A 20,124-nucleotide genomic window follows, 5' to 3' on the forward strand; every position below is an offset into this window, starting at 1 on the left:
CTAGGCAGACCCTCTGGGGCCGGGCCAGCCAGGCCAGGCACAGCTGTAGCATCGCACCTGTTCAACCACTCTCTGAGGCAAATCTATTCTTCTGCCCCAAGGAAGAGCTGCCACCAAGCAATCTTGGCAAGTACATACAAGACGTTCACAAACTCCAAACCATTTTTCACTAGCTTGCCAGTCCCCTAAAGGTACTCTAAGAGTAAACGACATGAAATTAGCATTCTTGACTTTTGACCCTACACAAATCTCATTCCCTGAAAGAGTGGCTCTTCACAAAGCAGAATTTAGTCATTCAGGCCTGATAGACTCAACCTGGAGATGTGCCTTTGAGAGGAAGAGTTATAGCTGAAACTGGAGTTTCACCTAAGTTTTAAGTGTATTCAGCCCTTAAGTGAATATTCATTTTAAAAGAAGCCTTCAAGACTTTTGAGTGTTACTTTCAATAATAATACTTTACATTTGAGGTAGTATCCATTTATAATTTACAAAGCATTTGCAAGCACCTGGACTTAAAGGGGCAAAGACTCAGCACACTCCTGGAACATATGTGCTCAGTGAATGTTAAGATATCAACTGAAAACTCAGATGCCGCTGTCCCATTGGGGTGCAGGCAGATTACGTATTGTCTACCCTCAGTTCACAGATGAGTAAATTGAAACCTACAGATGTTCAGTGACTTGTCCTCTCACGTCATCTGACAGTCTTGAGCTAAACAGAGAAAGCAGAAGCCATGAAGCTGAACTGAGCTCCCGTGCTGTCTGCTTAAGGCAAATGCACTGGGGGGAAGTGAGGCTTCGCCACAGCCCCCTCGCGTTGCTCTGCGCCCTGCCTCATATCTAAGCCGCAGACCTGTAGCTGTCCAGGAAGTTTGGAGGCTGAAACATCTTCTGCCACCTTCAAAGCTTGCCGTAGAGGTAAAGGAAAAGCTTTTCATTATTTTAGTAACTCAATAACCCAGATATTTTCCTGAGTTTCTTTGCTGTTTTTGTTAGATTTGAGAAAGACTTCATCGTTGTAAGGTTCTTTTTGGTTTTTAAAGTGTCTTTTTTTTTATTACGATTATGATAGTTTACAACGTTGTGAAATTTCAGTTGTACATTGTTGTCAGTCATGTTGTAGGTGCACCACTTCACCCTTTGTGCCCTCCCCCCACCCCCCCTTTCCCCTGGTAACCACCGATCAGTTCTCTTTGTCTATATGTTAATTTCCACCTATGAGTGGAGTCATACAGAGTTCCTCTTTCTCTGTCTGGCTTATTTCACTTAACATAATGCCCTCAAGGTCCATCCATGTAAAGTGTCTTTTTTAAAGAGCCTTTCCCTTTTTTTTTTTTTAAGAGGGAAGACTCTAAATCTGGTAATGTCCCAACTTCTCTGGCTGGCTTTTAAATAAAGCTTTCACCTAGGCCCCTTGATTGTTTACTTCCTATTGTGCTGGCTCAGGGCCTGCTTTCATGCACTTCCATGAGTGGGTACAAAGACCCTGTGGGTCCCTCCCAGCCACCACCACCTCCCCAGTGCCCTTGAGGACATCAAGAGCTTCCTTTCCAGGAGTTCCTGTGAGAGTTGCAGTGCTGAGCTGATCACCAACTTGGGCCAAACGCGTCCCAGGGCTGAGCCTTTGAAGGAAAGCTGGGAAGGTGACCACAACCACTTCTCCTCTGCCCCATATACTTATGGGCTAGGAGAGGAGACAGTAATGGGACAACTGTCTCGTGGCATAGCTGGAAACAGAGTCACGAAGGAGAATCTGTGAGGAAATTCTTACCAATGTGAGCAGCAGAGAAGATGTTTGCGAGTGAGGCATCACCATTTGTTGAGGGCCTGCTAGGTGTTACTTGTTTGTTTCTAGCTGCTTTCTTATGTTACCTCATTTAGTCCTCCTAGCAACCTCCTGAGATAGATGTTACTATTGTACAGATGAAGAAACAGAGGCCCTGAGAGGGGCAGTCACCTGCCCAAGGTCACACAGCTGGCTCTCCGGGTATTCCTGTGTGTCTCACTTCAGCGCTTACACACTCTGGGCTTTGCTGCAGCATGCCAGCTGCCCCAACACTACCTGACAGGAGAGGGAGGAGACAGAAGATGCTTTTCCTTCCTGGGTTTCTGCAGTTTGCATGCACAACACGGAGCTGCGCTGCTCCTCTGATTGGTGCCTGTCGGCCTCTTCCTGTGTTGACCCCCCAGGTACCCCAGGAACACACAGTCTTTAGTGTGCATGGCTCCCTCTCCCCTCCCCCGTCCTACAAGCTGGAGCTCTTATCCTAGAATTCAACCCTCCCCGGAAGCAGGAATCTATGTGCTAATGTGTTAATCCTCCTATTCAAAAGGTCGCTACTTCCCTACTGTGGGGACCAGCAGCAGTCTACAACCTGGCCCATACAGTATTTCTGTCCTGGGGTGAGCCTTGTTCCAGCCTAATTATAGCACAAAGAGGAGTTTAGACCCACTCATGCGGTTGTTTAAATTTACTGGGAGCAAATGGGGCTGGAGGATTTGGAAGGTAGCAATACGGTCCCAACTTCCAAGTTACTGGAGACCACGTGATGGCCAGGGCTCTTAGGGAAATTAAGAAGGCACAGAGAGGAGAGTCATGCAGGTGTGCCCTAGCCCGCGGGATACCCCCAAGGGGCAGGAAAGTGTCGGCAAATTACCCTACCTGGGGTCAGGATGGGCCTTCTAGAGGAATGCGGCCCTCCCTCTGGCATGCCATGGGAGCCTTTAAAAAGTTTGCCTCTGTTGTGGGAATCTTTCTTCCCTGTGTGGGAAAGAACTGGGCTCAAGTTTCAACCAGGCCTTTCTGAGAAGGCCCAGAAAGAAGGGAATGGTGAGAACAAGCAACCAGGGTCTTTCACAATGGTGGCCTTGCTATCCAGCTGGGGCTTCGTGAAGGACATAGGCCAGGTAGAGTCATGGGCATTTGCTTTTACTTTGTTGAGCAAATGAAACAGAGAAGAACTGGGAGAGGGTAAGCGTATCACATTCTGTTCCTCTCCTGCCTCTCTTGAGCAGCTGTGATATGGCAGTACCAGGAGGAGGAGTGAGTCCTGGTCACTGGACCTGGGAGGCTGCTGAAAGGATCAGTGATTGAGGGGAAGGAGCACTGGACTGGGAGTCAAGAGTTAGGCATCCAAGGGGCCGGCCCAGTGGCTCAGCGGTTAAGTGTGCACGTTCCGCTTCGGTGCCCCGGGGTTCAATGGTTCAGATCCCAGGTGCGGACATGGCACCACTTGGCAAGCCATGCTACGGCAGGCATCCTACATAGAAAGTAGAGGAAGATGGGCATGGATGTGAGCTCAGGGCCAGTCTTCCTCAGCAAAAAGAGGAGGATTGGCAGCAGATGTTAGCTCAGAGCTAATCTTCCTCAAAAAAAAAAAAAAATAGAGTTAGGCGTCCAATCTCTTCCAGTCTCTGGCCCAGTGTCTTTCTTCATCTATACTCTAAGCAGGTTGGACTAGCTCATTGCTAAGGACCTTTTCAGCTCCAATATTCCAAAACGTACCTCCTGAGGAGAGTTTCTAGAAGACGAAAGATAGGATAGGACATGAGACTGGAAAACACAGAGGACCCTTCTCCCTGGTGAGTCAAAACTAGGATGCCAGGGTGGTTGCTGCTGCCGTGGTGAGCAGCCTCATCTCCACTGTTCACCCCTCCTGAAGCACTCCTGTGAGGCCATAGATAACCAGCTATGGCTGCCCCTGGGGCTCCTTGGGGCCCACTGAAGAGCCACGAGTTTACTGTTGCCCTGTAAAGACCTTCTGACTGGCAAAAGGCCCAAGAACCTTATGAACAAGCTGGACAGAGTGAGAAAAAAAATGCACCAAAATGTATCAGTGGTTGTAGCAGTCGTGAGATTAGGGATAATGAATTTTTCCTCTTTTCCTTGTCCAACTTTTCAAGAAGGTGGTTATACTGATTTTTCTAAAAATTCCTTTGCTAAAAGAAAGTTTGCCAGGGGCCATGATCAATAGGTGGCAAGGTGACTGGGCCCTTGACTGGGCTGAGGTTTACTTTGGAATTGTACCATCCAATGTGCTAACCACTACCCACATGTAGCTATTTAAATGTCAATTAATTGAATCTAAGACAAATTAAGAATTGAGTTCGTCAATTGCACTAGGCACATTTCAAGTGCTTAGCAGCCACGTGTGCTAATGGCTACCATATTGGACAGCACAGATATAGAATTTTTCCATCATCTCAGAAAGTTCTACTGAATAGTGCTGCTTTGAAACATCTATGAAAATAGGTTTGAAAGTCAAAGTCATATCAGAGGTTTGCTAACGGTACACCAGCCCTACTAAAGAGATCAAATGTCTTTAAAGCACCTACTTGGAATCCTTTGCTCATGGTAATGTGATTGTTCTACTTTATTTTCTTGTATTTATTCAAAGAGGTAAACCCGACCTCTTTGGGTAACACTTTATTAGTTGTTACTATTATTGCATGATTGAAAGCAATAAAATCGTAATTCTTCAAGGCATGATCTTATTGCTTTTAAGGTAGTAACTGATCTCGGCTCATCCTTCTGGACTCCAGCTTTCCCCATCATTCTATAAGACAACCAGCCCTTTGAGAGGCTGCTATTTTGCAGGATGGGTGAGATCTCCTGGTAAATCTTGAAATGCCTGATAGGATCCCAAAGTTAGTTGTTGTCCCCACACCTTGCTCACAGAAAACTAGGCCTTATAGTGGGGAGTGGGGGTGTAGGGCAGAGTGGAGGTGGAGTGGAGGGGTGGGAAGTGGGGAGAAGCCCAAGCAACAATGGCATTTGACTATTATCCTAACGTTTCCATGAGATTAAAAAAATCCTCTTTATAAGGAGATTGGGAGCCCCCAGAGATCCTGGTCTTTCCTTCTGACCCCTACCTTACTAAGAGAGAACACCTTTGCTGGATTCTTGCTGTGGCCTCACCCATTAAAACTCCTCAGGGCAGTGTAACCAGTTTAAAGGGCCAGGCTACTTTGGCCAGGCCCTTTGCTAGGCACTGTGGACTGAAAAATGAGCAAGAGACAGTGCCTGCACTCAAGGAGATGACACTTTAGCAGGGCATACAGACATCTAAGCAACGTATTTCAACCCAGTGTGGTAGGTGCTATGTACAGACATGTACAAGATGCTGTGGGAGCATAGAAAAGGGAATGCTGCGTTCTGAATGTAGAAATAAGGGAAGATTCCTGGAGATGACATGAGAACTAAATAAAGGGTGAGTAGAAGTTCACTAGCCAAGAAGGGGTGAGAGTTAGGTGTTCAGGGGAGAAGCATGGAGGCATCTATCAATCTGGCCTTGGGTGGGAGGAGCAAAGACTGAAAACAGTTTGCCTTGGCTCAAGTGGAGTAGGGGACACCTGGGTCATTGGCTTGGCATGCCAGGCTACAGAGGACCCTATGAGGAGTTTGGACTTGATCTTGATGACAATGGAAACACACTGGAAGGCATACTGGTGGGGATAGACTAGAGGGAAATAGGTCTGGATGGAAAAAGTCAGTGGAGTGTCAGAGGCCCTATTTCTACTCCCAAGACACTTTGGATTTCTTGAATCACTCACTCAAGGTCACTCAGCTTCCAACCAAGTTGTATCTGTCTCTATGGTATATTCCATTGTCTCTGAGACTTTATGGCAGGTAACAGCCTAGGAATTAGCCAATAGGCTAATTTCCATTCATTTAACTGGTTTATATGAATGATACAAGGTACAAGGCACAGTGCTAAGCAATCTGGGAAATATAAAGAAGAATAAGGCATGGCCACTGCCCACAACTCTCCTGCTTTCTGAATAATTTGGAAACATATCAGAGGGTTTGACTGTAATATAAACAGTAGTGAATATAACAGTACTCTAAGACATCTAAACATGTTTAGAAATATAACGACTTCTAATAATAACTTCAGTAATACAAATGCTTCAACAAGGAAATAATATGAGTTTAGGTGGAAATTTGTTCTACCAAGACTAAAATATGATATTTAGGTCTTCTGATTGACCCAGAGAAGAGAGAACATGATCAGAAGTCCTAGCTAGCAAGTTCCTTTTATGGCTTTGGGCATATCCGCTCTCTGTACACAAGTTTGTTCTTCTGAAAAGTAAAGACAGATCTATGTCTGACAAGGCTATGCTAGAAAATTTACTATCAAGTCTCATTAACTATTTCAGTATACACTTATATATGCAAGACATTTCCTTTTATGTTCTTTTTTTCTTTTAAAAAGAATTTTCCCCTTACTCTATTTCTCAGGAGGATTTGGTTCTCTTTCCCCCTATGATTTCCAGAACATTTCAAAACTCTTCAAATGAAAACATGCGAGTCATGACTTGTGGGTAGCAAGTTAGGACTTGTGGGGACAGCTGGGGGAGGGCAAACTCTGAGATCTGCCAGCAATTGTTTTCCCCCTTGATTTGAACGAAGGGAAAGATCATGTTATTTATACAGCATAAGGTTCCAGATTTTCAGGAATGAAATCTGAGCCCAGCATGTCAACATATTGGTCTGGTCTGTCTTGGAATCTACAGTAGATGGATTTCTTTGTGCTGGGAAACATTAGGAAGGTCAATATTCTTTTCTGATTTTTTTTCTTTTAAGAAAAGGGTTCATTCTCACACTCTAAAGTGGTGGTATTAGATATCATCCAGATAATACACTCAATGGTTGTGCCGACTTCAGTTTCAAACATAAAGCCCCAGGGCAAACAGCTTTTATGTATTCAGTTACATGTTCTTTACTTCACAGATAATGTTTTTCCACAAATACTCCCAGCTTGGGAGGAAATACAGAAGTGAACAATCAAACGAAATAAAAATAATAGTGAAGTTAATAACGAGTCCCAAATTGCAATGAACCTACAGAGACATCAACCTGTGCTTCTCAATTAACCGCGAGTTGCCCCAGAAAGGTGAACTTGATAGAAGCAGCAAGTTGGGCAGAGGCCACCTGGCAAGGGTGGGTGGCTGGCCCTGAGGGGGTAGTGGAAAGAGCACTGGGCTGGGGATCACAGGACTAGACTTTAAGGCCTGCCGTCTTTCAGATGAGCCCTGCAACAAGGTATAAACACTTCCCCTCGCTGGCTTTCAGTTTCCTCATCTTCAAAAGAAAGGGGTTGGCCTAAACCTAGAGGAAAGGGCAGGGCTCTGGAGCCCGACAGCTGGAGGTCTGCCTCCTGGCTCTGCCACTGGCCAGTGTGTAACCTTGGACAGTTATTTTTCTGAGCCTCAGTTCCCTCCCCTGTAAAATCAAGGACAATAATGCCTTCCTGACTGAGCTATCCTGAGGATTAAAGGGATAGTGTTTTTAAAGTGTCTGGCACATAGTAGGCAGTACTCAGGAAACTTGAGTTCCTTTCCGGCTTCCTTTTTAAGTCTCTTCCAGCTCTACAACACTCTGGCCCCAATCCAGTTCCTTTGTCATCAAAATCCAGTCCATGGCTTAGAAAAAGCCCTAATTCCCAATCACTGCAGGAGCACACACACCTGAATTGCTTCTTTCAGTTTTCCAAATTGCCACTAAAACTTTCTTCCTGGGAAGTATTTGCCCCAATTCACCGTCTCTTAAAGTGTGTAGCCACAGTTTTTCTTCCCTGATTCTACTTCAACTTCCCTTCCCCCCGGCAGTGGCGGAGGGAAATTTAGGGCAAAAGGGACTGCCCCAGGGCAGAACTCCTCTGAGCCTCCCATTTCCGCTCCTCCAGGTGTTTCGCTGCAAGCCCAAGATTTAGCAAGTGTTTCCCACGTAGGAAGAGCGCAGACCCGGCCCATCTTCCAGGCTCTGGCTTTGGGATTAGTGGGTCCAAAAATAGGGTCCCCTGGGGGCTTGGTTTCTTGGTGGTTTGACTAAAAGGCGTGGATGGCGGGCTGCTGCGAGGTGGTCCTTCTCGGGGAAGGGAGCTCCTTGTTCTGAACTCCTTAATTCCAGGGAAGCTTCAGATGTATGTTTATAAAAGTAACATATATAATTTATATATATTTATAACAGTCATATAACCACATTACAGAACCTTTGAAAAGTAGAGAAAAAGAAAAACCCCTCCCTATTCATAATTACAACTCTTAAACGCACACACTGGCAGTATTTTGCTGGGTTTTTTAAAAAGTTTTTTCCCCCAATGCTTTTATGTATTTGTTTACACACACGCACATGCTTGTTTGTACCTTGCTTTTCATGCTATTAACTTTTCTAGGTAGATACTTAATAGTTATTACTATTTTAGTAACTGCAGACTACCCCTAGAAGATTCAGTATCACTTCTTTTACAGTTTTTCTGTTGTTGGCCTCTTTAGAAGATTTCCAAAGTTTCTCTATTGTAACTAACATTACAATGAATATATATTAGCGTAATGCATTTTCACTCAAATTTCTTACTGTTTCCCCAAAGTCATCTAGAAATTGGAATATGGGGTTAATGAGTATGTTTATGGCCCCGTGAATCCTGCCCAAATGCTTTCCAAAGGGTTGAACCAATCTACACTCTTACGTAGAGTGGGTGTGAGTGTCCTTTCATCACGCCCTTTCCAGCACAGGCTATCATCTTTTTAAAAATGCTGGTTGTTTTTTTCAGGTTAACTGTGCTTTCATTTACAGTGAGAGGAACCCTTTTCCCCCCTTGAGTTTGATTACTAGTTTTTTCTGGTTTTGTTTTTTTAAGCAAGCCTTTTGAAGTGAGGGGGATTTGAATGAAGAAAGATGGCTTAGTGAATAAAAACTGGGAGGTTGTCCCACTAACGATGTTAAAGGAGAAACGGCAGTGGAAGAAGTGAATGAAAGTTCTCCATGGACAGGAAAGGGCAGGAGGAATAGGGAATGAGTTTGGGAGGGGCTACATGGTGGAACCAAGCCCCTTGATGTGGTCCAGCCGCAGGTGTGAGAAAGATGTACTTAGAAGCAGCGGTTTGGACCAATTGAAAGCAAAAGAGGCTGGACTCCAGACATGAAATCAGCATCAGGATTTGGCGAAGAGATGAAAGAGAAGTGAATTTTGGATTAAAGAAATGACAGTCTATCAGGTAAGCGGGGCAGGGAATCCTCCACTCTGACTCTCATTTATTGAACACTTTCCCTGTGCCCAGATACTTTTTGGAGGCTATCTCAAGGAATCCTCACAATAACCCAAGGGGAGTTGTAATATCATTATCTTCACTTTATAGATGTGGAAACTGAGGGTTGAAGGGGTTCAGTGTCGCAGCCAAGGCCTTACATGTATTTCAAGTGGGAGAAATGAGAGTTTGCAACCATGCCTTCCTACTACAAACCTAGCACCTTCAGGATCAAGAACAAGGTTTGAATAAAGGACAGAAGAGAAACAGCATTTAGCCAGATCATGAAAGCCTGGGGATCAGGCCTGGGCAGAGAAAAGCGGGAGAAACCAATGGCCCACATCCCCAAATTCTTTTGTGAGTGTGAGCTGAGGGCTGCTGGATTCCCAGCCTGAATTTGAATAGGTTGTCCCCCTGAGCAAGGCCTAACAAGGATTCCGATTCTAAATCCTCAGTTATTTGAAGGCCTGGTGTCTTAAAGCTTAGCCACTGCCTCATTCAGGATGCCGACTCCTCGTAGGACCAGCCTAGTGAATGTGAGATTGCCTAAAAACTCTCTACTCTCCCCTAGGTCGATGAGAGAATGTGTCTCCTGCTCAATTTAGAGTCCCTTCTCTCTCCCAATTAAAGTGCGAACTCTGCCGGGCTTAGAGGGTTTGTGGCAGACAAAGCCAGGGTTAAGTTTCCAAAGGCGCTTGTCTCCTCGCCCCTTATTTCAACTCCTCGTTATTTCACTTAAAAATGTCGTCGGGTTTGGAACATAGATTGTTCGACTGGTCACCAATACAAATGTCTTCCCATTTTACCACTTTCTATTCTGCACCGTCTTCAAAAGCATGGTTGTGCAGCACACATCATTTGGAGATCTGAGTAACAGAGGAGAGCCATGGAACTAGGGAAATGGCTTAGTTTGGCTGGTTTTGAGGCCTGGGTTTCCAGAACTCCCATACTCAGCCCTCAGCAAGGAAGGAAACCCAGCTGGCCCATTGTCTTCAGAGACCAAACAACCTTTTGTGTAAAACAACGGTAATATTTTGGTCTTCGTCTTCGTATTCTCTCTATATTTGTTTATTTATTTATGGAAGGGCCCAAAATGTTAGCATCAACATGACATGTTGCTGGGTAATGCTATTATAGCAAATCTTTTAGATTTTTTTTTTTTGGAAGAACAAAAGCCAAGTTTTTATTTGTTCATTTCTTGCATTTGGACTACCCCTCAATGATACCCTTGGCCTGAGACTCTTTGCTATGGTCCTTCACTACCGCACAGCTGCAACCAACCACAGTGCGGGATTTTCCCTCTCTATCAGTTTTACAGAGGCCTACCCATTCTCCTGGTTTCTTGTTGTCATCGACCTTAACTAGGTTGATTTGATGTTTAGTACAAAGGGCCTCCACCAACTTGACACACGCAGGCTCATCACAGTTGGAAACAAGCATTCAAAGATGAGCTTGGTGCTTGTCTAAGGCTTTGGCAGCATCGCGAATCCCATGTGCTGTGACGGCCTACATCGTGGATGAGGGTGGGCTTCAGCGCCTTTTGTAAAGCAGTAATAGCTTCCACTCTACCTCCAGCCACAATGCCTTCCTCGGCCGTGGCGGTGCCCTACAGGTGGAGCCAAGTCTTGACAGCATCGTGCCTCTACCTTGCTGTGACTTCGCGGCGGCGGCAGGAAGGACTAGATCTTTCATTATACTTTCTCCTGTTTTCCAAAAATTTCCATAGCAAGGATGATTTGCTTTGATATTTGGAAAAACGGAAGAAAACAGTAAGGGTTATTTATTTAAAATGCATTTTATTCAGGCCCATGAAGGTGATCAATCACCTAGCTATTTTTTTTTTTGAGGAAGATTAGCCCTGAGCTAACATCTGCTGCCAGTCCTCCTCTTTTTGCTGTGGAAGACTGGCCCTGAGCGCACATCCGTGCCCATCTTCCTCCGCTTTCTATGTGGGACGCCTACCACAGCATGGCTTTGCTAAGTGGTGCCATGTCCGCACCCAGGATCCGAACCGGCAAACCCCAGGCCGCCGAAGTGGAACGTGGGCACTTAACTGCTGCGTCACTGGGCCAGCCCCTCCTAGCGTATTTTTATGTCGCATTTAAAATGTGCTGGCTTGGAGCTAGGCACTGGGGGGTAGGGAGATTCAAAGGGAAAGGCGTGACTGTTTCATTGAGGGCACCATTTACCAGATAGACTTTTGATGTTTACTCTTTTTTTTTTTAAGATTTTATTTTTCCTTTTTCTCCCCAAAGCTGCCTGCTACATAGATGTGCATTTTTAGTTGTGGGTCCTTCTAGTTGTGGCATGCTGGTTGCCACCTCAGCATGGCTTGATGAGCGGTGCCATGTCTGTGCCTAGGATCCGAACTGGAGAAACCCTAGGCCGCCAAAGGAGAGTGCACGAACTTAACCACTCCGCCATGGGGCTGGCCCGGTGACGTTTACTCTTTTCATCCTCCAACAATCCTGAGAGGTTTGTCTTCACTAGTACTAGTAACACAGATGAGGAAACCAAGGCTCCAAAACACCATACTTCAGAGTTAAGTTAGTGGAAACTTATGCACAGTAAGTAGGTCTGCCTACTTCAGAACTTGTGCTCATTAAGTATATACCGTTTTTCTCTCGTAATATATAGATTCATACATATACAATATGATTCCTAGCATTTTGAAACTTGTAGTCTAGTTGAGACGATAAATACAAATACAGATACAGATACAAATAAAAATGCAGGCAGTCCCTGGTTTATGGACACTCATCACAGACAGAAGTCCCTTGCGTATCCCAGCTGGAAACTCCACCTGTTGGGTGTTTTGGAAGGGTGGACTGGGCAGCAGGGAACTTGGCTTTTATCTGCCCCAGCCATGCCTCTGAAGTTTCTATGCTTTGACCATGGCTAGAATCCACCATTGCTGTCCCAAATCATCAGATTGCAAATTTATGTTTCATTCCATTCTGCCTTCAACAATTAAAGCAGTTCTCCTTCTTCTTTTTTTTTGGTGAGGAAGATTGACCCCGAGCTAACATCTGTTGCCAGTCTTCCTCTTTTTGCTTGAGGAAGATCGTTGCTGAGCTAACATCTGTGGCAATCTTCCTCTATTTTTTAAATGGGACACTGCCAAAGCATGGCTTGATGAGTGGTGCATAGGTCCGTGCCCAGATCCCAACCTGTGAACTCCGGACTGCCAAAGCTTAACCACTATCCCACCGCCATTGGGTCAGCCCCTAAAGCAGTTCTTCTCAAACTTTAATGTGCATACGAATCATCTGGGAATCTTATTAAAATGCAGATTTTAAGTGAGTGGGTGTGGAGCTGGGGCTGAGAGTCTGCATTTCTAATAAGCTTTCAGGTGATGCTGAAAATGCTAGTTTGAGGATTGGGTAGCAGGCATTAAGGAGTTAAATGAGCTAACCCGGACCTAAACCTCAATCCTGTCTATCCAGCCCCAGGCCCCAGGGAAAGTGCCGAGTTGCTCTTTATCTCTCCATGGGCCAGAGGTGCAGAGGGAGGGATTTGCCAGCTCTGAGCCCCACTCCAGGGAAAGGGCAAGTGATTGTGAGGCTTGGGGCCGGGCTGAAAAGGCAGCCGTGTCCCGGGAAAGATGCCCCGGCTCACTTTGGCCTCAGTGGGAGCCAGGCCTGCTCTTCTTCCAGTCCCTCTGCAGCCTGATGCCACTACCCCCAGGCCTCCAACAAGGGCAAGGAGGCCTGCTCCTCCCTGATGCATCTGGGGAAGCACTTCCTGCCTGCTGGGCTGGTTCAGCTCTGTGCCAGGAGCCCAGCTGGGCTGGTGACCTCTCTCTTGACAGCTTTAGCCACCTGTGTGGGTGGTCTGGTCCTGGACCTGCCTGATAGCAGGGGACTGGCCTTGGCGAGTCTCTGAAGGCCCTTCTAGCACAGCGAGTCAGGGCCCCATGGCCCTGGGAACAGGCAGCCTTGCTGAGACCATAGATATTAGCCCAGGAGGCAGCTACGCAAGATGGTGCAGCCAGAACAGAGGGGCACGGTCTATATTGCTTCTCCTTATGCATAATGGATCATAATTAGAATACTTGGAATGTATGCGGGGCCTGCTTTCCAGAAGCTCAAAGCCCAATAGAGCACTGAGCACACTTTTTGCTAGTCTACCATCCATAACATTGTTTCTTTGGGAAATGTTTCCAATTCCCAAACAGCACTTAACTGCATGCTGGGAACTGCCTGCGCAGAGAGGACGAGAAGCAGTGTAAGGCAGTGCTCACTAAGAGTCAGAGGAACTGTTCGGAGAATACGTGTTATAGGAGTTCAGAAGAGGGGGAGAGGACCGTGGGCTGGGTGTTGACAGAAGACTTCTTGGAGCAGGGGAGCATGACCTATGCCTTTCAGGAGGAAAAGGGGTGCTAAACATGAGGAAGGAGTTGGGTGCTCACTACTACACATGCTGGGAGAAATGGATTAAGGCCTTCAGGCTGGAGTCAAGGGATGTCAGGCCCGATGGGATTGGAAGAAGTATTGTCTACAGAGCTTTCTTATGGGAGGGCAAGGAGAAACACAATTTATCATTATCACCGTGGGCCGGGCACTTTACCTACATTATCTCTGTTCTTCGTAGGACCCCAGAAAGATAGGAGGTATCCTCATTGCTTACATGAGGAAATAGCTTCATAGAGGTTAAATGAGGTTCTTGAGTCTGCCCAGATGGGAAGCGCTAGAAGCAGAATTTGAATCCAGGTCTGTGTGGGTGTTTGCATGACGCTGTGCTTTCTTACTCCTGCACATGTCCCTGACTCATATGTTGGGCTTAAAAACACTCAGGGAAGTCTATGTTTCTGAAACTCTTCCAAAGGCCACCTGGCCCAGATCCTTGAAAATCAGAGGCCATGGTAACTGTCTTAGCTTCCTAGGGCTGCCGTAAGAAATGACCAGAAACTGGATGGTTTAAAACAATGGAAATATATTTTCTCACAGTTCTCGAGGCCAGGAGTCTGAAATCAGTGTTGGCAAGGCCATGCTTCCTCCGAAGCCTCCAGGGGAGTATCCTGTGTTAGTCACTCTTCTCCAGAGAAACAGAACCAATAGGATTTACGTCGAGAGAGATAAGGAGATTTATTATAAGGAATATAGAGGCTGGCAAGTCCAGAATCTGCAGGGTGGGCCAACAGGCTAGAGACCTGGGAAAGCCAGTCTTCCAGCGAGTCTGAAGGCAGTCTGCTGTAGAACCGCGAAGAGCTAATATCTCAGATCAAGTCTAAAGGCCATCTGCTAGAGATTCGCTCTTGCTTGGGGGAGGCGGGTCGTTCTTTTTGTTTTATTCAGACTTTGAACTGATTGGATGAAACCTACCTAAATTATGGAGGGCACTCTGCTTTACTCAAAGTCCACTGATTTAAATGTGAATCTCAGCCAAAACAACCTTACAAAACACCCAGAATAATGTTTGACCAAATATCTGTACATCCTGTGTCCCAGCCAAGTTGACACATAAAATTAACCATCACACCTTCCTTACCTCTTCCAGCTTCTGGTGGCTTCAGGCGTCCCTTGTCTTGGGACTGCGTGATTCCAGTCTCTGCCTCCATCTTCACATGGCTTTCTCCCCTGTGTGTCTGTGTCCCAAATCTCCCTCTGTCTTTCTCTTGTAAGGCTACCTGTCATTGGATTTAGGGCCCACCCTAAATCTAGGACGCTCTCATCTCAAGATACTTAGCCTGGTTACATCTGCAAAGACCTTTTTCCAAATACGGTCACAATACAGCTTCTGGAGGTTAGGATATGGATATGTATCTTTTTGGAGGCCACCATTCAACCCACTAAAGTGGTACTCCCCCATGGGAATCTAGGGAGTTCTGCTGGCATGGCCACTTCCTAGCATCAGGTAACAACAATAAAAAAGATTCCAGCCTATCAATAATAATCCCAGTGCGAGGGGGTAAGTCAGCCACCATCTGGGCTGGTTATTTTAAGTGTGGTGTCATGCTGGGGGCTGGGAGATGCTGCTGCCCACTCAGAGGAGCTGCCTGACCCATCTCTAAGTGAAGTGAAAAGGGGAGAGGATGTCCAGAGAACCTTTTAAATTTTCCTTTAAAATTAATTTTATTTTTACAGTATATTTGTGATTTATTTCACATAAAGCTTCCCACAGTGGCCAGATATAGAAGGTTTCAGTTTTACATTTTTAATTTTTTATTAAAAAACATTTAACATTATGGGGCCGGCCCCGTCACTGAGTGGTTAAAGTTCTACATGCTCTCCTTCCGCGACCCGGGTTCGCGGGTTCGGATCCTGGGCACAGACCCACTCCACTCGTCAACCATGCTGTAGTAGGCATCCCGTATACAAAATAGAGGAAGATTGGCACAGATGTTAGCTCAGGGCTAATCTTCCTCAAGCGAAAAAAAAAAAGAGGAAGATTGGCAATGGATGTTAGCTCAGGGTGAATCTTCCTCACCAAAAACCAACCAACCAAACAAAAATGTTTAACATTATAAGAAATTTGAAAGTGCAAAGATAAGTGACTCACTCTCTCCACCCTAAGACAACTGATGTCTTTTCTTCACCTTCCCTTTCGTTCTTGTCCACGTATGTTTTAGCCCCTTTGTGAAGTCTTTTCTTACATCTTCAGCAAGCTTTAATGTTCCTTCTGCCCTCCAAAAGCATTTTTGTGAATTACAACACCTTTCAGTTTGTTTCTATGACTTCCGTTTAGACTGAACCTCACCCGGGGCAGGGGACTGTGTCTTCTCACTTTTGTGTCTTGTCTACATAGCACAACACCTGGTACACAGTTAGTGTTCGGTAAGACTTCTCAAATGAATTAATATGTATGTGCATAGTTATAATCAGGATAACTATGTAATTTGCTTTTGTTACTGAGCATCAGAGTACACACCATTTTACATGCTATTATTTATTTTTCACATAATATATTTCAGTAGTTTCCTAATGTTCTATTCCGTTAATGGACAGTCTTTTGCTTAATCTTTCTCCTCTTATTGGGAATGGTTGTTTTCAGCCCCACACTATTCACAGGTAGACTGAATTAAATACCTTCCTATGCAGGGCTTCTTCTGGGTTTTGTGAATGAATGAAATTTCCAAGAATGAAATGAACACTTCTTTAGTTCTTGATAACATTGTACTTCTCAAGAAGGTTAAACCAATTTGCATTAACATTGTACAGAGGTAACATTTTAACCACAAGTGTTTTTGTAATTGTTTTCAAATATTATCTCATCATACTTTTTATTTCTTCCATTTGAATTCAGTAAAATTTAAAAAACACATTTAATTTGAGTTCTATCTGTAATTCACACTTCAAAACCTAGATCGATCTAGACATTTACGGGTGTCCAGGGGTGCATGTGTACCCCATGGACAAATGTAAAAGAAAAATTTAATATTTAGTAAAAAAAGGCCCTGAAGAGAAAAGTCACCATTCCAGTACATCATGAGGCAAGACCTCCCTGAAGCACATAATGAAATGATCCACTGTGGACCAGCTCAGAGACACCTCCTTCAGCCATACCGGGTAAAGCCGACACACATTTATAGTGGAGAAGGGAGACTCACCATTTCTTCCATAGTAGGAAACTGCTTATGGCTTTACTGATACTGTCTGAACTCTGTCTTTTCAATAAATTCTTTTAATACGTTTTTCAAGCCCTTTAAGCCACTTTTACTATTTTATATCTAGACATTTGATGAAATAAATACTTTCTGACTACGGAGTTTATATTTGGGTGCTATTGCTGATGCTCTTCATTCTTTCCTAAATATCTGAGTTTCCCTTTGATATTATTTCCCTTCTGTCTAAAGACCTTCTTATTTCTTATAGTGCAGGCCTACTCACCATGAGTTCTCGAAGTTTCCTTCTATCTGAAAACATCTCTGATTCATCTCCACTTGTGAAGTATCCTCTCACTGGTTACAGAATTCTGGGTTGAAAGTTTTTCTTTCACCACTTTAAAGATGGTGTTCCACTGTCTTCTGGCCTTCGTGGGTTCTGATAAGAGCATGGTCATTTGAATCATTACTCCCCTATATATAATATTTTGTTTCTTTCTGGCTACATGCAAGATTTACTTTTTATCCTTGACTTTCATCCGTTTGATTATGATGTAGTTGGTGTGGTTTTCTTTATACTTACTCTGTTTGGGGTTCACCAAATTTTGGAAGTTTGGGGCCATTATTTAAATTTTTTTTCTTCTCTCTTGTTTCCCTCTGGCACAGTTACCTGTATGCTAGGGCTTTTGATATTGTCCCACAGATCCCTCAGGCTCTGCTCATTTTATTTTCTGATCTTTGTTGTCTGTCTTTTTCAGTTGGAGAATTTCTATTGATCTATCTTCACGTCCACTGACTCTTTCTCTGTCTTTTCCACTCTGCTCTTGAGTCCATTCAGGGTTTTATTCCAGATACTTTTCAGTTTTTAGAATTTCATTAATTTTATTTATAGTTTCTATTTCCTTTCTTGAGATTTCCTTCTTTTCCCCATTCCTTATAAGCATATTTTCCTTTACCTCATTAACCATAGTTATAATAGCTCCTTTAAAGTCCTTATCTGGTAATTCCAAAATCTGGGTCATCTCTGTGTTGAACTTAACTGATTGTCTTTTCTCTTGAGAATGGATGGGTCAAGTTTTCCTGTTTTCTTTCTCATGTTGGGTAATTTTGGATTGTACACTGGGCACTGTAATTGTTAGGTTGTGGAGGCTCTAGGTTCTAGTGTATTCCTCCAAAAAATGTTGATGTTTTTTGTTTTAGCAAGCCACTAACTTGGTTAGCCTCAGACTGCACACTCTGTCTCACCTATGGAGAACATCAGCTCAATCATCAGTTTAAATCTTTTAGCTCTAGCTGTAATGTGATTTGAGTCTGACCCAGGCATGCACGGTTCAAGGGCTCAGGGGTCAGCCAGAGACCTTGGCTGAGTTTATGCACAGAATATGGGGCTTTCTTGTTCAGCTTCTCTCCTTTCCAGGATTCCTCTGACATTTTCAAGTGGCTGTAGTTATCTAGGGTTCTGACATCTGGTTCTTCAGGCCAGAAAGGTGACAGATTTTCCATTGGGTTTGAGCTATCTTGTGTCATGCTGCAACAATAGTCTGTACACAGTGCAAAGCTATAAAAATGGAAACTCACCTCATGCCAGTCCTTTCTTCCCTGTTTCTTATCCCATCCAAAATCTGCCTGTTTTTTTTTACTCTCCAGAATCTCTCGGTTTCTTTTTTCTTTCTTTCTTCTTTAAATTTTTATTGATGTCACAGTGGTTTATAACATTATATACATTTCAGGTGTACATCATTATATTTTGATTTCTGCGTAGCCTACATCGTGTTTACCACTCAAGGTCTAATTGCCATCTGTCATGATACACATGTGCCTTTTCACCCCTTTCGCTCTCCCCCCTCCCCGCTTTTTTTCTTTTTTTCTTTTCCTCAGAGTTTGTAGTTGCTGTCTTCAGGCAGGTTGTTCTGTTAATAGCTTATTCCACCATACTGGAAGTGGAAACTCTTTTCAATTTTTGAATAAAAAAGGAATTGAAGGATTTATCTCTTACAAAAATTAATATATATGCATTTAAAAATATGTGACATAGAAAAACACAAAGAAGAAAATAAAACTACCCATAATCTCATTTCTAAGAGATACTCACTGTCAACATTTGGTATATTTCCTTCCACTTTTTTTCATGTGTGTATACACACACACACACACACACACACACATATGTGTATTACTTATATACTAAATATATATTATATTTTATATACTATATATTATAAATATATTTCTTATAACTAAAACAGGAACATACTATAGGTGTATTATAACCTGCTTCTCCCCCAACCCAACTTAGCAATATATAATAAACACTGAAAAAGAACTATTTTGGGTTTAAGAATAAAGGGTCGGCGAGCTTACTAAGACAGATTGAAAAATGAGAGCTTTGATCTAAAAGGGGATGGTGCTGAAAGGTGGTGCCTTTGAGGGTGAGGTCCAGGGTGGGGCCTCAGGACCCTGCCCCTGCTGGCATAATAGAGTAGAGGGAACAGCGTCTTTTTATCAGCCCTAAATACCTGAGGAGGAGCTGAGAATTAGGGATTGGGCTGTGGTTTCTTCTGCTGACTCTTGGCTATTAGAGACTGATGGGAGGAAGTCCCAGCCCTGGAGTCTGTGGTGGATTAGGCAGGCCACACAGATAGTTCTGCAGGGCACTGGGAGTCACCGTAGCTCCTGGGTGACCCCTCCAGCTGCAGGTCCTGACCAGTACTAAATGCACATGGAAGAGGTGAGGAGTGGGGCACTGAGTTAATGGAGCATAGCTAATATTTGCTGTATTGATTTGAGTTTTCAGGTGTTGCCAACTATAGCTGGGGATAATGTCTTTCAGAGTCAAATTATCTGATGAGAATTCATTCCTTGTCCTTTAGAATCAGCCTCCCTTTGTACAGGTTTGACCTGAGGTATTTGCTACTCTTCCCTACTTGTCCATTTTTTCCAATATGTTGAATCTTTGATTCAATCTTTAGACCCAGATCCTCCATCCAATTTTATTAGCCACTGACTTCAAACTCAGTATATGTTCTAATCTGAGCTCATCATTCCCCTCCAGGTTTTACTCATCTTCTTGCCTTTCATATTTTTGTTCAGGACACCACCCCTAGGTAACTGATTTATAAGAAATATATATTTCAGGCCAGCCTTGTGGCCTAGTGGTTTAAGTTCATCATATTCCACTTCAGTGGCCTGGGTTTGCTGCCTGGATACAGGCCTACACGACTTTGTCAGCCATGCTGTGGCAGCGACCCACATACAAAATAGAGGAAGATTGGCACAGATGTTAGCTCAGGGCAAATCTTCCTCAAGCAAAAAGAGGAGGATTGGCAACAGATGTTAGTTTAGGACAAATTTTCCTCTGCAAAAAAAAAGAAATATACATTTGGTCAGTGAGATGACCAAAATATATTTCTCATATATATGTGGTCTTCATTTACAGTTCCCGGCTCATAGGTCCCAAAACCCTTGGAATTTCTTGTTCGTGTTTATGAAATTGACTTTGGGACCCCACCCAAATGTGGGAGTTGGTTGCCAGGAGAACCAGCTATGTGATCA

General features: G+C 44.1%; 1 long non-coding RNA gene and 1 pseudogene across 1 annotated transcript in view; one reads left to right on the forward strand and one right to left on the reverse strand.

Annotated features, from left to right (window-relative positions):
* Nucleotides 1-664: 664 nt before the first annotated feature.
* Nucleotides 665-20,124, forward strand: part of LOC139081144 (uncharacterized) — a 39,475-nt gene continuing 20,015 nt past the window's right edge. Inside the window, exons 1-2 of the long non-coding RNA XR_011536202.1 lie at nucleotides 665-917; nucleotides 8,849-8,999. This is a non-coding gene — a long non-coding RNA (uncharacterized lncRNA). The remainder of the gene's footprint in view (nucleotides 918-8,848; nucleotides 9,000-20,124) is intronic.
* On the reverse strand, nucleotides 10,221-12,245 carry LOC103555196 (small ribosomal subunit protein eS12-like; annotated as a pseudogene).

Source organism: Equus przewalskii, chromosome X (assembly GCF_037783145.1).
Source record: "Equus przewalskii isolate Varuska chromosome X, EquPr2, whole genome shotgun sequence".
In the NCBI taxonomy this organism is placed as follows: domain Eukaryota; kingdom Metazoa; phylum Chordata; class Mammalia; order Perissodactyla; family Equidae; genus Equus; species Equus przewalskii.